Source organism: Amblyomma maculatum, chromosome 10 (genome assembly GCF_055883805.1).
Source record: "Amblyomma maculatum isolate TAMU_Amacu chromosome 10, ASM5588380v1, whole genome shotgun sequence".
Taxonomy (NCBI): Eukaryota; Metazoa; Arthropoda; class Arachnida; order Ixodida; family Ixodidae; genus Amblyomma; species Amblyomma maculatum.
Window position 1 is genome coordinate 168155597 of NC_139353.1, and position 16232 is coordinate 168171828.

A 16232-nucleotide genomic window follows, 5' to 3' on the forward strand; every position below is an offset into this window, starting at 1 on the left:
CGAACCGCAGGCGGGAGCTATCTGCCGGTGTCACCTGCACTTGGCGTTCTGGTATTGCGGCTAACTGGGTGACGATGCCGGACATATCCGGTGGGGAGGTAGCTTTTTCGTCGTCGGACATCGCAATAGTGGTTCGCGTAACCTTTCCGGAACCCAAGTGCATCGAATTAGCGGCAATGCTTGTCTGGCATAGAAAAGGCACAAACGAAACACCCGCAAAATATTGCCGGTAACTAAACACTGGACGGGTGTTGCGAGGGCTGATGGACAGAAATATTTGCGGAGCTTACGTTGTCGCGATTTTTTTGGCGCAAATGCCATACCGTCCGACATCAAAAGGAGCGCTGGCGAAATGTCCACGACAGGATCTGAGATAGGGGCGCTTCCCGGTGCTCGTAGTCTCGCAGTGCGGAGGCATCTCGAAAAGAATGAAAAAAGCAAAAGCAATCACAACGGCAAAGCAGTGAAAAAAGAAAGAAAAAAAAATCGTGTTGAGCGCCAGATGAAAGCGCCCCGGTGAAGGGGGAGGGTCCGTGAGGTGCGATCCGTGCGACGAACAACCACAAACCAAATTGGGTGAACAGCTTTTACTTCGGGCAATCCGAAAAAGAATAACAAAGTCACTGCTTTAGCGACAAACAAAAAGACGGAAGGCCGCGAAAGTGTGAAGTTAACAATCTTCACCAAACAGAAAACTTGAAAGGAACACCACCAAAATCAGGCACTCACGCCGAACGTCCAGAATCAGCGTCCAAACGCAGCAGCAATGAATGAACGCTCCGTGCACGTACGCCTCGCCCATGCCCGACGAAGCAAAAAGCCTTGCCCCCCTCTCGCACGGCCTTCTTATCGGGAAACCACTCTTCCAAGCGCTGATTTGCTCTCACGCGCATGTGCAGCCGCGCCTGCTGTGGGCGCGCGGCGTAAGCGATTGCGTTGGCGCAGCCAACGGCCGAAGGCCCGACATAGACTGTAATGTAAGTTGTTCGTATTTTGTTTTTGTAGATAGACATGCATGTATATGTTAGTTTTAATGTGCTCTCGCCGCGATTAGCCTTTGTGACTAGCCTCCTGAAGCGGGATAGGTGGTAGTCGTGCGCGAGCAGCTGGTCTGTCCCTTTCGGTCGGCCTTAGTTATTGAGTGGAATTGCCGCCGAGAAGAAATGTGCAAGATAGGCCCACCGCTTCGGACACCAGTGCGTCCGGATGTGAGGTAAGGGACGCTGTACTACCTGCGCAGGTTACCGATGCGGCCACCCTGATGAATCAGATGACCGAAATGATTTCGGTGTTAACCAGTCAGCTCGGTTCGGTGACTAGCGCCAACCAAGCGGACGTGAAGTCAGTCCACGAGTTTTTACAAGAACTTGAGGATTATCAGACGGCACTGGGTTCCCCATAGGACGTGGTGCTAGCTCAGGTGATTTCCGTAGCACCTCTTGAGAGCGTGGCGCGATGGAGACACTGCCAGCCGGTATTCCAGTCGATGACAGATATCACCGATCGCTTCCGTGCCGAGTTCTTGCCATCCGATTACGAGCGCCGGATGCTTGAGGAGCTAGCGTTGCACACACAGCACCCAGAGGAGTTCGGCAAAAGCAGTTGTTCAGCGAGTTGGTGTTTTCGATGATCCATAACTACAGCACCAAAAACAGGACAGAGATGGAGGGACACCGCACAGCGCTCTGTGGCGTCCCTCCTTCATCTCTGTCCTGTCTTTTGTGCTGTAGTTATGGATCACCCAGAGGAGAGCCTCCTCGAGTATGTACGCGCAATGTAGCTCTACAAGAGAGCAGATCCCACGGCAACCGATCATGATCAGGTCGCGCGCGGGATCAGGCAGTGTCATCCTCGCTTCAAGCCATAATTCCGGACACGTGGTTTTGCAAACCTCGAATCCCTAACACAGGAAGCGAAGGTAGTACAGGCGGATTTACTCGCTTTATTGCGCTGCCAGCCAACCCTCAGGCCAGCCGACCCTCAGGCCAGCCGAATCGCTAGAGCCGGGATGCGCTAGGGCGGATGCCAAGACTCCGCGCCGCGCACCAGAGGGGCGGACCTAATGACGGTAGGGCAAGAAAGGCAAGTGGAAGGCTTCGCTATTCCTCACACTCTTAACCCCTTCGCGTTCGTTTAGCGGCATCGAGCTGGGCTCATCGGGCTCATCAGTAGGCGCGGAGATAAAGGACAGACGTACCCAACCGCTTCGTCGAACGCGGGGTCTTGCGAACGTGCGGTAGGTGAACGGTCGGCTTTGTTGGAATTGCAACCAGCTGGGCAACGTGGCACGCGTGTGTCAAACAGGGCGTATACAGGGAAACGCGGATCGCCAGCGACGATAATTGGTAGCACCAGCCTGTCGCCGTCGGCGGGAGAATTTCGCGGTGGCCATAGCGAAAAATGGGAAGGGTACTCCCATGCTGCATCGGACGGCGAAGATACCTTTTTCCCCTCGCCTGTAGAACGCATGGAGGGTTGTCGCGCTCAAGCCCTTTTATGCTAGTGCGGTTAGCTGATCAAAGCTACTCTGCACTTGTTGGCACGGGCTCAACGCTGTCACTGGTCGGTGACGACATTTTCGAGGCCTGCCGTAGATGTAACATCCGTGTCAGGCCAGCCGAAACCCCATGGAGCTTAGCAGCCGAGAGGTAAAAAAGGAATGGAGCAGTGCGTCTCGTGGTGCGCTTTGACGGCAGAAAGCGGAGCCATCGCTTCGTCTATCTGCGAGGCATGGCAATACCAGTCATTCTGGGGAGAGATTTTCTTTCGAGCGAAGGCATTGTTCTTAACATAGAAGAGAACAGCTATCGCTACAGCCCCTTCACCTTCCTCATTGCCTTTATTAGCGCACCCAGGCAGGAATACATCGGCCAGCGGGCGGGCGTCCACGCTTCTGTGGCAGACGGATTCCCCGCGACACCGAAAGACGGTAGCCCACTGGAAGCAATTATCGCATACTTCTCAGGACCTGGTAGTCAGCACCGAAGGCTTGCAGAAACTTTACTGCCGTTTTCGGATTGCTTGAGAGAAGCCGGGCGGAAGCGACGTGCTTCAGCACGAGATCGAAACGGGTGATGCGCGCCCTTTCAGATGTACCCCCGCGGCCGTTAAACGCGCATAAGAGACAGCTTCTCGACAGCGCTTTTGACGAGATGATTAATACCGGCGCAGTGAAACCCTCACAAAGTCCCTGCGCGTCCCCAGTTGTTCTAGCGCCAAAGAGAGATGGTTCAGGCAATCTGTGTGCTGATTATCGAAAGCTCAACTCACTGACGCCTACGGTTGCGTACCCTTTCCAGTCGATCGATGCTGTGAAGTACGCGTTCGGGAATGAAAGGTTCTTCACAGTCCTGGATGCAAGCAGAGGGTACCGGGAGATTGATTTAGCGGGATGTGACATTCAGAAAACCACATTCACCTGCCGCCGCAGGCTCTTCTAATTTATTGGCACCCGTTTGGTTTGTCTAATGCCCCGAGTGCATTCGTTCGATTAATGGCTATCGTCCAGGGCGATCCTAGGTTCAACTACACGATGGCGTACCTCGATGACGTCGTGATATTCTCACAGTCGTTAGAAAAGTACCTCATTCGTTTGCTCTCCGTTCTTGAAAGGATTAGACGTGCGGGTCTAACAATCAACAGAATGAAAGTGCAGTTGGCATCAAAGAGAGTGAACCACTTGGGCTTTATGGTTGATGATGGCACTTTGAGAGCGAACGATGACATATACTGCAGGTAATTCTGAACTAGCCCTGCCCGATGGACGTCAAAAGCTTGCAGAGGTTTTCGGGCATGATTGTTTTCTGCAGGCAATTCTTCCCTCCTTGATCAGAGCTCGCAAGGCCGTGGAAACTGCTGTTGCGTAAAGGCTCGAAGTGGGTATGGGGCGAGAAACCGAAGGACGCATTTGCTTCCTTGGCTCGCACGATAGCGAACACCGTTAGTTTGCGCCTCCTCTATGTAAACTAGTTGTTTGTCTTGCAGACAGATGCTAGTGATGACGGTGCTGGAGCTGTTTTGTTGCAGGAACACGAGATCAAGCTGCGCCCTGTTGCGTTCGCTAGCCGCACGCTCACATCGGCGGAGCGGAATTACTCAGTGACCGAAAAGGAATGCCTGGCGGCAACGTTCGCATTGTCAAAGTTTGGCATGTACCGTCTTTGCCAAAGTAACCAGGCTTCATGTTTTGCTTCTTGCTTGTATTCTAAAGCTAATAAGTATTCCCAGATCAAAACCTATTAAGAAGTGATAACAGGCGCTAACCTTTACTTTGTACAGATTTACAGTTCCAGAAGTGGTACGAATGCTCTACTATCCGTCTGAAAACGAAACACGCAGCCTGGTTACTTTTGGAAAAAATGGTCCCTCGACGGAGCGGTCTTAACCGTGCAGACAGATCACCAGGCACTGTTGTGGGTAAAGAGATTGAAAAATCCCTTAGGCAGACTCGCGAGATGGGCGCTGCCGTTGCAATGTTACGGGTAAGCCACTGAGTACCGCCGGGGCAGCACGAATAAGGTGGCCGATGCTTTATCGCACGCAACATGGAAAGCTGGCGGAAGCGCATCAAAGGCGCAGTCCACCACTGCTGAAAGCGGCGTCGCCGCTATTGGAGAGGAGGAGAAGGCGGACGTGAGTGTCGCGCCCTGTTTAGTTCAAGAGAGCGAGGAGGTGGACAGAGGTCCCGCGCTGTCCTGCGAGAGACAGAAGGTGCAGCAGCTGGTGGCAGCGACTGCTCGCCTACCAAGGAGCGGGACAGAGAGAAATCTCTCTTGGGGAGTAGCGGTCAGTAGGGAAGAGCTAATTGAGGCCCAGAAAGCAGACAAGCCTATGTCAGCGGGTGCTGACAGAGCTTGCGAGTAGCGCAGCTTGCACCGGAAATGCCGAGGGTAAGTACGACGCATAACAGCTGGGCGATGATGTCTTACTGCTCCGCTGCATCCCTCAACTGCACGAGGAAAAGACGATTACATCCCCTTTCCTTGTTGTAGTCCCGAGAAGGTTGCGCAAACGATTCCTTCGGTACATTCATGACTCAGCGTTGGCAGGCCATGGCAGCGGCAGTAAGACTTACGACACGTTATGCCGCGTCGAGACCTGGCCAGGTATGAGAAATAATGTACTGGGATAAGCCAGCACATGCCTTGTTTGCCAGGTATAGCCAAGCCTCGGGCGGGGAAGCCCGCTAGTATGATGAAGCCGGTAGCTAGCAAGTGGTGGCGTGCGATATTATGGGACCCTCCCTCGGTACGCGAGCGGAAACCAATACATCCTGGTAATAGCGGACCACTATTCGAAGTGGTTTTTGGTTTTCCCCCTTAGGTAGACATTCACTCGTTTCGGTTCCCTTCCGATCTCATTACAGACAATGCTTCGTATACCACAAGCAAAGTCTTTGTGGATCCTGTAAGGCGATTCAAAGCCGCCACAGGGAAACGAGTCCCTTACACTCTCAGAGCAGCATAGCCGAGAGGGTGAATCGGAATATTAAGAGTCTGCTGGTCGTGACGACCGAGCAGCACAGAGATAGAGACGCACGGCTGTCTGAACTGGCGTTCGCCACAAGAACAACCGTGATCAGGTCGGCGGGTATGACACCCGCTTACTTGAATTTTGGGTAAGAGATCGCTTTTCCGCTGGAGAATGCTCTACTTGACGCGGCGTGGCCCGCACCCCCTCCGCTTACGCAGTACGCGGCAAAGCTCCGCGAGCGCCTTGGAGCCACGCAGCGCGCGGCGCGTGAAAACCACGATGTCGCGCGCATGGAGCAGGCGCACCAGTACAACAAAGGTCGTCGTCACGTCGTTTTCACTACAGGAGACCTGGTACTGAAAAGAACGCACCCGCTTAGCAACGCAGCGCGTGGTTTCGCCGCATTGCTTACGCACAAGTGGGTTGGACCGTTCGAAGTTACGGCATGCGGACTACGCCGCTCACCTACTAAATGCGGTTGCTGAGCGGTGAAACCGCTGGTCCGCTGCACGTCGCAAACTTGAAGCCTTACCACCTTCGCAAGGATGATAACTGCGAAGAGGTGGAAGTTCAGGGCGATGCAGCGATCTTCCCCCAAGTAAGGCTTACAGGTAGCAACCCTGTTCGCAACCGATGCTATAACCTAACACTAAGGTAGTGCACTACTTCGTCTAACATCTTTGCTTCTTTCAGAATGCATTCTGATAATGTTTTGGTGAAGTCAGAGGAACGCCGTCACTGGGGCGGAAAACCGCACCTGGCGCATGGTTCAAAGAGAGGCCGCTTAAATGGGGCGCCCCCCTTTAGTTTTTCATGGTTTGTGGCCCATCATCACGACCAGCGCGGCCATTCTGGCCGTCTTCAAAGAGGCTGGTTTTGGATCCCGCTGCCCAGGCCTGGACTACGAGCCTTAGGGAGCCAGGTGTGCCCGGATTGGAAACGCTGCTGAAAAGGGGTCCCGGAGAATCCAGTACAGCGCCACGTGGAAAGGGGTCGACAGCGATGTGGAGGAGCAGCTGCGGGCCGCTGCCGGGCGTATCAGCGGCCAAGCTCACAACTGCGCTGTGACCCTGAGGAAGTGGCCGCCGCCGGAGAGGGACCAGACGTAACAGTCACGGCACGCCTGCTGTTTCATGCCGCCTTACGGACCAGCTAAGCGGAGCTGATGGCTACGCCTGAGGCGCTGTTCTCCTCAACACCTGAGCGAGCATCCCGCCAGAGCCATGTGACAAGCCTGTTCATTGCATGCCGACCCGGGCTCGGACATGCCCCGGCTGTTGCGGGGCCCCGGGTCGCACGTTGAGAGAAGGAAGGATGTGGGAACCGCGCCAGCCACATTTGAAGAGAGCGCTTTTGCCATGGCTACGGATGCGCAGCCCTTTACCCTTTTCCTCTCCCCGCCCGTCCGGGATAACCGGTCCCGGCGCGGGGGCTATACAGGGGAGCGCACGCCGTCGCCTCTCGCTCATCATCTCCGGAACGCCTTCTGTGCGGGTGCTTCCACTGCTGGCTCCCGACCACAACACCCCTGATCTCCTGTCATATGGGGAACAAACCCCTATGTTTACATGATCCACCACGAGTCAGTTCGTGTGCCCCTCGGGCAGAGGAATCGCTCACAATGCATAGCGAAATGCTATCGCATCACCCTAAACCCTGCGCAAAGGACGAGGTTACGGCCGTCACCGCAACAGCGCGTCGCGCCAACAGTCGTGAAACATGAAGGAAAAATTCATATTTACTCGACAAGGTCATGAAACCATATTCACGTGACCTGGCTCCCCACTTTCAAATAAAGCTACATAATTTGGGGAGATTCGAAATTATACCTATATTTGAGAGGAGGCTATCGATTGGATACATTTGAGAAAAAGAAGTAATTCAATACATTCTAAGGAAAAAAGGACTAAAAGGAGTAGTGAGGTTACTACTCTTGGGGACCAACTGGTTTGCCACAACCATTAATCCTTTTGGGGACTAACTGCAAGGGGATAAACACTTAGTCTCCAAAGGATGAACTGTAGGAGGAATGTTTGCTCCTTGCCGATGATCCCCAAGAGACTAACATTCGATCCTCGAAAATGATCCTAAGGAGGGCACATGTGGCACTGGTCGCCCGGAGAAAAAAGGCATCAGCTAAAAAGTAAAAGCTAAAAAGTAACGAAGCACCTCAAGAACATTTAAAAAACTAAAACTAAAAAATAAAAACTAGAAGAAAAGAAAACATCTGCACTAGCGCGTTTCGAACTCGGTACCTCATACTCAGAAGCTTGCTACACTAACTACGCAGAGAAATGGGAATTCATGAAGTATTTTTGCATGTTATGTCATGACCGCGTTTATAATGTAGTTGGGATTCCATGTTTCGGTGTGTACAGGCCATTGCTGCCTCTCTAACAGTTGCACTTCTTGACTGTTGGAGCTTGCTGCCTGCTCTCACGTATTGCAACTAATGTTCTGGATTCCTATGCGCACTATTTTGTGCACTCGAATCACTTTAGCATGTGGAGTTTGACATCGCTGGCCAATTTGCCAGCGCCGGCTCTTCGGTGATGTTCAGCTACTTTGGGCGTAATTGTCACTGAACACGGAGCTGTAGTACAAAATCTTAAGGAAAAAAGCGCGACCAAGCTTCAATACCGGCAAGCGCAGCAGCGACAGCACTATTGTGCTGGTAACTAAATCTTATTTCTATCCAAACATTTCGGGAAACGTTTCGATGACCGAGGGCTCGGCTGGTTTATGCAAGGAGCGCAAAAGCTTGAGAAACACGCAAAATATTATGCATTACAAGCTCTGTATGTTCTTTTTTATCTCTCATGGGCCCATCGCTCGGTAAACTATACTCTTCCTCGTCTTATTTTTTTTTCTTTCTGCTGTTTACACTGGGCCGTGGTGCAGGCTACGCTCGCGTAGGCCCTGTTTGGAGCCTGCGATTGAGCCCGCATCGAACATTTTGACAGTAATCATTGTGTTAGAGTGCCTTCAAGATCAGCTGTGAAGTTTGTTATGCATGTTAGCCCACATTATTCAATTCCAGTTTTAGTTGCACGTTAATCGCCAATGTGTCATGAGATATCAGAGGCGCGCGATCGTGGTCTCTCTCGAGACGCTCGAAACGACCTATCGAAACATGAAAACTTTAGAAAAAGGATACTGCCTTTGTTTTCTTACAGGTGTGCAGCAACTACGTAGCAAAAAGTGCTTACTTGAACCATATTTTTCATATGCGCATTATTTCTCGCCTCCCACTTTCCGGACTTCCGATTATTTTTAAAGCGATACTGGGCCCAGTGGGGCCCCAGCGCACATGCAGCACTTCTCGCCAGAACGTAGTATGCCATTCCAGCAACATAGATGCACGTTTTGTCCTCGAACCAGATATACATTCTCTGCACCTGAAACGCGTGACTAGAGAGGCGGGAAGGGATCAAGTGAGCAGTTCGTCTTCCTCCTCTTTTTCGAGCCAGAACTAAACATTATTCCTCCAAATTTTGTCACGGCACGGTTCTTGCAGCCGTTGCTCCTCTCGCGGAGGACCAAAGTTGACGTTACTCTCCACTTCAGGCGGCTTTTTTGTTATAGTGTAGAATAAATTTACCGCCAAGAGGTTCAAAACCGGGCCCACTTCATACCAGGTCGGGAACAAACGCATAGGCTACGTTTGTCTTCTGTATCACACATTTAGAGAGGTACCTAGCGAAGGGGTTGCTGTGCGCACAGGAAACAAAGCAAAAAAGTATAGAAAAGAAATTAAACATTGTAGCAACAAAATGAAAACCTGGCTTTCGCGACAACTCAGACATAAGCGCTTCCCGCGCTTTCGCTTCGCCTGCAGCGATAAGATCCGCTTCCAACTTCAGCTCCAGGGTATATGATGAAGAGATTAGAAGACAAGGCTAGGAGCGATACAGCGAGGGAAACAACTTCTATCGGTACCCGTCTCCCGTATGATTTTTTGTTAGGCCAAAGCAGTGACTATACCAAAAGCGTTAAGTCGGAAAGGAGCCGCCTACGTTTTGTTCTTTTTTTTTTTGTCCTCTTTTATGTTTCCTCTTATGACCAGCGTCCTTCCGCTGCGTCTTGATTTCTTTCTCTTAGCTGATCTCCATCCTCTTATCTTTCAATCATTGCTGCTTTCATTAGTGAACTTGAGGGACTTTATTCCCCGACTAGTATGGGTGTGTTCGGTATAACAGCAAACTTTCTAAGCCCTCCAGACCGGCAATGCAGCACGCTCGGGACGATGTACCGAAGTATCAATATCTGACGCCTTAAAACAACTAATGAAAACCGTTTTCTTCCCAGAAATTTGTCAGTTAAAGTTCACGGAAAGTTTGCAGTAGTGCATATAGTACCTTGCTTCTGACTATTTCTTGGAGTTCAGTTGAGTGTGAGTCTGAAATTCGTGAAAGATGGCAGCTTGTGCAACTTTGACTGAAGTTTTTTATATAGGAACGAATAAATACTCATTTCAGATCTTGTATTTCCGGGCTCCCCGCCGGGGTGGCGCAGTGGTTCAACTAATGCTCCTGAGGTATCGAACCCCGGCATCTGCGGCCGTTTTTCGGTGGAGGCGAAAAGCTAGTCGCCCGTGTTCTGTGCGATGTCAGCGAACGGCAAAGAACCACTGGTGGATGAAATTTCTGCATTCCTTCACTATGGTGTCTCGCATAGTCCGTGTCCCATTGGGAGGTTAAAACCCATAAAGTAAACCAAACCGATCAGTGGAAATATAGTAGAGTGTGTCTAATAACTAGAATGTATGTAGTCTTCTATTAGGTACCTAGAAAATTTATGCGGCATATATTATCTACCGAAGTAGACATAAAATCTTGGTCAGAGCATTGAATATTGTTTCAAGTTCATTTGATGTCGAAACAAAAAATGCCACTCGATAAGACTATTCGCACAAAACATGACAAAGCCTGAAGGAAATCTGCACAACAATTTTGATAAGGCCCGCAACACCTCAGAATATGCCCTTTGATGCTCGCGCAACATTGTAAATAATGCAGCATCTGGGCATGAATGTTGCAGCTAGCCATCGCTCCGAACAAAGTGAGGACAGCCGAAAGCCCAGCAGCGGACCTGCCTAGCGGGCCGGCAGTGGTGACACCGAGGCCAGCGGCTCCACGGCGTAAGAGCAGCGGGAAACCTCTGCCGAAACCCAAGACCCAGCGTCGGCAGAAGACTGAAAGACGTTCAAGTGATAACACAGATAGCGAGGTGAGCAAGATTTTGAATTCAATCATTTCATCTTAACTCGAGCATTGTCTTCCGCACCACTCACTGACGCTTACGCCCCAGTTACCTGCGTGCGCGGGGATGCTGCGAAACTGAAGTATTCTAACGACATAAGGACAATCTCACGAATGAACACAGAGCGCCTTTTTTTGTAATGCCGCTTCCTCTTTCAAGCAAGTGCAATACAGTAGGTTACCGAGCTTAAGAAACAGTATCTACTATCATAAGATGTAATGAAAAATTGACATCCAAGATTTTTCACGTTAACTAAAAGCCAACAGAAACAGTGATCATTACATATCATGAAAGAAACATGACATCAGACACGTTTAGATTTACGTTCGTTCCCACAAAGGCAATTTGTGTTTCATCTTCGTTTTCAACTACGAGTTAAATTAAGGGCGGATTGCTTTAGCAAACGTGAATTTTACTTTAATCTCCCATTTTACTGCTACATTGGGGAAAATTTCGAAACGCATTAACAATCTCGAGTCGTCTCCATCATCTACGTCGAGGCCAGCGTAGACTTTGTGGCTCAGTGCTAGATGAAATGAAACTACTAATTTCCATGAATAATGGACAGAAAGTGACTTTAATTGCACACTCGTACCACCTTATATAAACACAAATTAAGGGCGCTGCCGTGCAGACATGAGGTAAGAGGTCCTAGAGCGACGTCTACAATTCCCGTCGGCAACGAAGAATACTGCGCACTCCACCACACTCTAGGAGTTGCAGGATCGCGTTAAACACGTGCCCGGTAAGCACCTTAGTTCATGCACTACTAGCTGTGTGGTAAGTACATTTTTTGGCAGTTGATTTTCTTTTGACATACCAACTTTGCTTTCCTTGTTTACTTGAGCTTTCCTTCCGCACGCTTCGCCTGTAATGGTGACAGGTAATCTGATATCGCTACGTACTTCATTATGCACAGGAGGTCATGTTCAAACTTGGACATGAAGTCGCTTATGATAGTTCTGTCACTTGTCCCCAGTCTTCCTCCTATCACATGACACTTTGTGCTCTCTGATGCAAATCGGACACTGTCCATGTGTTTAGCGCATACCCCCCTTGAAACATGAAGACGTTGCACGCAGCTTCATGGCAGTTTGCAAACACGAACACAAACAAATGCGGACGAGGTCGCAATGGTGGGCCCACCAGCTATTGATTCGATACCATGGTAAACTCATTGCTGCGCCGTACAAAGGCTACTGCTAACGCCCACAACTCAATGCTACACTGAAATCATCTATAAGCCCTTTTGTCCTAATGAATTTTAAGACACGAAGCCACACAAAAGTGGGGTTTAGTTTAGAGCATTACGTCGCTGGGCAGCCCTTGGGTAAACTTTTCTTGAGTCATAGCTTCGGTCGTGTTAAATATTAAACAGTGCACGTATTAACACTCTAGAGTGCAAAGCAGGGTGCTTTCCCACTCTTAGAATGTTAATACGAGATATGAGTAGCGAATTTAATTTCGGTGCTGCGTTATTTTTTCTTAGCAGTCGTGCTCGCCGGCTTGTCCAAGTCATCAATGACAAAGCATTTGTCGTAAATTGGTTTCCGGCGCCGCCACCACCCCGTAGCTGTTGGACGGGAATAATTCGTTAATATGACGCCCTCAAAGGGGCCATGCAATGCGATGAGTCAGCACTAGCTTTCCGCTAAAACCTGACTTTATGCTTACGTGTTCGTAGCAGTGCCATCGCAAATATTTATTTTAACTAACCCGTCTATATCCTTGAGTAGGACGATAACCCTTACGCCTAGCTCTACGAACACAGCCCCTCCTACTTTTGAAAAGATGGCCGTTCGCGAAGCGCCTGCCGAGCGTAGTGTGAAACAGGCGGATGGGGCCGAAACATAGTGGCTTCATGTCGTTATTGCTCGTTTATTATGGTTCTCCAAAGCGACGTTGCCTGTGCGTAGAGTTCCCCCAAGTTGTGTTGGTCTCCACGGAGTTGACGAGTGGCCGTGAAACCTACGTAAAAAGTTGCGGTGCCTCGACGTGTTTATTCGGCGCCGTTTGTGACTGTTGCCGGATTTTCCCAGACAGCAACAAGAAGTAGCTCCCCACCGTGCAATATTCTCATGTGCGCGGTCAGTTTCATAGCAGCGTCAATAGGGAGTGTAGCGAAAGTGATCACGTTCGAAACGACTGTTTTTTGTCAAGATGGTGAAATCACCTGCAAGTATCTGTTATGGGTGAAAAGCTCACTGTGCACGTATTGTTTTCCGAATGCAGAAATGAATGTTGAGCTGTGCTGCTAGTCGCATTCATGTGTATGCTTGAAGGGATCGCGAGCGTGAGATGTTCGTGTTACGTGCCGATCACTGATATCAATCGTGTTTCGTGTGTGTTGTGTGCTTCAGAACTGCCGCGGGTGTGACGTGACAATTCTCAGAACTGGAGTTTAAGCGCGCAAAACCATTTTGGCTGTACGAAAAAGCGTTGGGACGTCGGCATCAATCTGCTGTTTGATGCTTCGTGATGGTGGCGATGGTTGCTTATTATCGCTGCTTCGTCTGATGTCTTGTCTGATGCATTTATTGCGATTAATCGTTGGGCTACGAATGCTTTTATTACAACCGTGAGCCGATGGCATTGTTGATAATGTTCTTGGCCTTATTATATATAGCATGATTTTTGGGCACGTATCAACGGCGGGCTCTTTATCAAGTTTTAGTGTTGAGAAAAAAATAATTTCATACTCTGGTACTGTAAATGGAAGGATCACCGTAGAAATTGCTGATAAAGCTGGAAGGTCTGTATGTGGTAAAGACACAATCTCAAATGAAATTCCATCTTATGTGGGATTCACAGTTTCCCAATTGGCGCAGTACAAGGATAGAAGGATGGAAGTTTTCTACACTGTGCAGGACAGTCCTCATGATATTCCCACTAAAAAGAGGAAAACCAAAACTCGCAATAGGAGCAGTAATATGAGTAAGAAGTATCTGCAAACAAGTTCTCTCAGTAGAAAACCACCTGCACGAAAGTGTATAATGCTCCATGGATTTAGGTTTATCATGCGGCTGACAAAGGATAGTGTGAACCCTGAACGGCATAAACATGACACAAGACGAATGTTTCCATCTGGCACACCTTAACCTTTAAGCACTAACACCTCATGAAAATGGTGAATGCTGGTACTCTCAGCTCAAGGAGCGAAGATCTTAGTATTTATAGCAGGAATTAATGAGCAGAATATTATTAAGCATTTAATACCCCTGTCACACGAAGACGTTCGATCCTCAATGAACACGATCTGCATTCAACCCGTGCAACGGAGCCCGATCCTGCTTAGATCGAAGCTGTTCCTACAGCGCTCTTGAGCATATTCTAGTGCGGGCGTCGCCACCCTCGACGTCACAGAACGCATACGAAGGAAACTTCTCAATGGTCATTCAAAACAGGCGTGCAGCACCAGATGCTTCAATTCTTCTACCTTGATTAAGGTCGAGTTCTATGAGGATCAGAAGTGTTCGCGTCACAGTGGTAATATATAGAACAGGTGACCTCATACTGACCACCGTATTTACGAACACGCCTTCACACGAACTTCTACTCCAAGCCTCGAAACGTTATTTTCGTTTCAGAAAGGAACGTCCACTCGAATCTCTCCTCCAATGACGGACAAAAGTCAAGTTTTCTCTAGAATTTCGAGTCAAACCTTTCTGTAAAGCATTGGCTTAGAGTGACAGCGACACGGGGCTTCTGGCAAGTCACGTTATCGTTTCACGGGTGCGGCCGTGGCTAGTCATCCCAACGCTCACGCCGAGCATGGATAACTATGATCAGCCGTCGACGCCAGTGCTGTAGTTGATCATTGCATTATGCTTCTGCGGCACGGGCAGATTTCCAGTCGTCACCAAAGAACTGAAGTTTTAGGAACCTACCGAGTGCCGAGTTGAGACGTAATTTGACCGATAATGTTGAGATCGCACGGGGCCAGACTCAAGAGGCAGCTGCGCACTTTTTCCGTGGCTCGCCCTACGCGGTGACTTCCGCAGACGACGGCAAACTTGGGGGCAACAGCGTATTGCATGTATTAAGCTGATGGTCATCGGAGGCGCAATGGGGCTGTGCGGACATCCGTGCTGCAACCCGCGTATCAATGGCTTGCCCGGCATCTGAGAGTACGCAATACGTCTTCAGACGCGCGGCGCTGTCGAAGGAGCACGTTGGTGCGCTTGTCCTGTGATATTCGCGGCCGGTGAAGGGCGTGGTAAATCGGAAATTTGGGTGCGTTTATTCTTCGCATGCAGTCCTGTTTTGGCGCGCTGTGAGTAAAGTTAAGGGCATGGCTTTTCAAGCACGTTTTCAATTAGGGCTCCCAGCGTGTTAGAAAACCGCTGGCAGCAATTACTTCTGGAGAGTCAAATTAAGTGTACATGCTTAGCAGCGCGCTGCGAAACAGTACGCATGTTTCCGCCGCTCGCCCAAGTCCTCTGAAGGCCAGAGCTGGCGGCTTTACATTTTCTTTATGTAGTGTATTTAGAAAGTGTAGCAATAAAAACTGCACAAAGGGCGAGCGTAGATCTCACACTAAACAAATAAGCCCAAGTATTTATGCTATTTCTGTGAAGGCTACCTGATGTTCTACGTAAACTCTATATCACCAGCAGCGACTGTTGCCAAATGCAAAAGCATTTTCCGCCATTTTAGCAGTCAACGTTTTCATCCAGCCCGCGAAACAAGTTTTACTACGCAGTTAAAGTCGAAATTGCTTGTGAAAGTTGTTTAGAATGCTTGACAGGAACAACGGATCATGTTACACAATTCAGCATCCAGTTTTCAGGCCAAACGTTACAATTAATCTCATCCCCATACGCCATTTACTTTGCTTCGAGTGCAGGACGTGTTGTCGGGGAGACTGCCGGAAGAAACGCCGAGGAGCGTTTGCGAATTCGAAGAGGCCCTGGAGTGGTGTAGCGGCTGTTTTCTCCAATCCGCGGTGTGGAGGTGGAGCGTCGAGTCTACGCACGTTATGAATGAGGGCGTGGTTTCCTCAGAGATGGGTTGCTGCATTCCATTTAATTCCACTATATCCTTGCACCTGGCTCCTACATAGTTCTTTCAAATGTATTACAATAAAAAAAGAAATAGCATCCCAAAAGCTTTTAGACTCCCAAGACAGGCAGTATGCACATGTAAACACTTCAGACGTCACGTGAACTCCTGTGAACAGCTGGCCAGCGGCAAGAAATTCGGCACTAAATCATCATCATCATCATCATCATCATCAGCCTGACTATACCCACTGCAGGGCGAAGACCTCTCCCATATTTCTCCAATTAACCCGGTTCTGTGCTAGCTGAATCCACTTGACCCCTGCGAACTTCTTAAACTCATCCGCCCACCTAACGTTCTGCCGCCCCCTGCTACGCTTTCCTTCCATTCGAATCCAGTTTGTTACCCTAAGCGACCATCGGTTATCCTCTCTTCGCACTACATGTCCTACCCATGTCCATTTATTCTTCTTAATTTCCGCTAGAATGTCAGTAACT

The 16232-nt window shown here is 49.5% G+C and overlaps 1 long non-coding RNA gene across 2 annotated transcripts; it reads left to right on the forward strand.

The window, feature by feature from the left end:
- Positions 1-855: 855 nt before the first annotated feature.
- On the forward strand, positions 856-15943 carry LOC146177886 (uncharacterized). 2 transcript variants are annotated; one of them, XR_014701387.1, is made up of 3 exons: positions 856-977; positions 10513-10701; positions 15581-15943. It is a non-coding gene; the product is annotated as an uncharacterized LOC146177886 (long non-coding RNA). The 2 variants fall into 2 exon arrangements; XR_014701388.1 differs by lacking the exon at positions 856-977 and adding an exon at positions 1017-1213.
- Positions 15944-16232: the final 289 nt, after the last annotated feature.